A 1,371-nucleotide genomic window follows, 5' to 3' on the forward strand; every position below is an offset into this window, starting at 1 on the left:
TCTCTCTTGCTCCCTCTCCCTTCAATTCATGCTTGTAACAGATAAGGATCACATTCATTGTGGGTAAGTGGTACATGCATATGACACATCTTAAATCCTTCCATGTCCCCCTCTGACTCTTGGTTACCTTTCCATTTATGAAAGACCTACCTTTCTGTTTTCTTTTACCAATCCATATCCCTGTCTCCTTTCATCAATCCTTTATTTTATTTTCACTTTTGATTTCTTATGTAAGAGAAACGATATAATATTTAAGTTCATGTGTTTGACTTACTTGACAACATGTTTTTAAGGCACTTCCAATTTCCTACAAATATCTCAGATTTATTCTTCCTCTTATATACAGATAGTACATATTCTTTATCTGTGCATGTATTGAAGCACACATAGGCTGCTTCCACAATTTAGCCATTATGAATTGTACTGCTATACACATTAGTATGCATGCATCTGTATAATATATCTTTAACTCTTTTGAGAAGATCCCTAGAAGATGAATAGCTGAGATAAATGAAATCTGTATTTTTATTTTATTGAGAAAACTCCATACTTATCTCCATAATGCTCAAACTATTTTTCATTTCCACCAGTAATGTAAGAAGGCTTCTTCCTCAGCACAACCTCACTAGCATTTGTTACTACTTGGTTTCTTGCTCATTACCACTCTGTCTATGGTAAGGTTTTTTTTTTTTTATTTTTGAAAGTGTTTTTATATCATAATGAAATTAACAGATAACTGCACACTGAAGACATTAAAATGTATGATATAAAAGGCGTATGTTACACAGAGAAAAGTATATTTAATGTAATTAACACACAAACAGTTAAACTAAATATTACTGTTCAATGTATCTATAATGTTACTTTAAATTGAAAGCCAGCCTGTTATCAGAAAACTTTATATAACTCAGTAACTTTCAACATTCATGACCTAGCATTAATTTGAATAGAAGTCAAATGATTATAAAGGCATTTATAAATGCTTAATACTTAATGAATTATGCTATTGTTATAACATAAATGCTTACTAAACATTTAATGTTTTTCCTACCAAAAAAAAAGGAACATATTTTGTTTTAAACCTTTAATGCAATCACTAGGAGTCTACATTAAGCACTGCCTAAATGTAAATCTCAGCTGAACTTTTGTCTCCCAAGCTTTGTAGAAAACCCTAGAGTAGACCCAGAATTAAGGAACTGTCCACAGCTTTCCTTGCAATAAGCCATAAAGATATGACCAGACCCTTGCTCCTTCAAAAATGCCATGAAGTCCTTCTATTACTTGCTTTTTAAAGGCATCCATCAAAAGGAATAAGAATTTGAAAAGAAGTAGAGGAAACAGAACTCAGAAGTACATGATTAATCTGTTCTT

Source organism: Octodon degus, unplaced genomic scaffold, assembly GCF_000260255.1.
Source record: "Octodon degus isolate 3935 unplaced genomic scaffold, OctDeg1.0 scaffold00106, whole genome shotgun sequence".
In the NCBI taxonomy this organism is placed as follows: Eukaryota; Metazoa; Chordata; class Mammalia; order Rodentia; family Octodontidae; genus Octodon; species Octodon degus.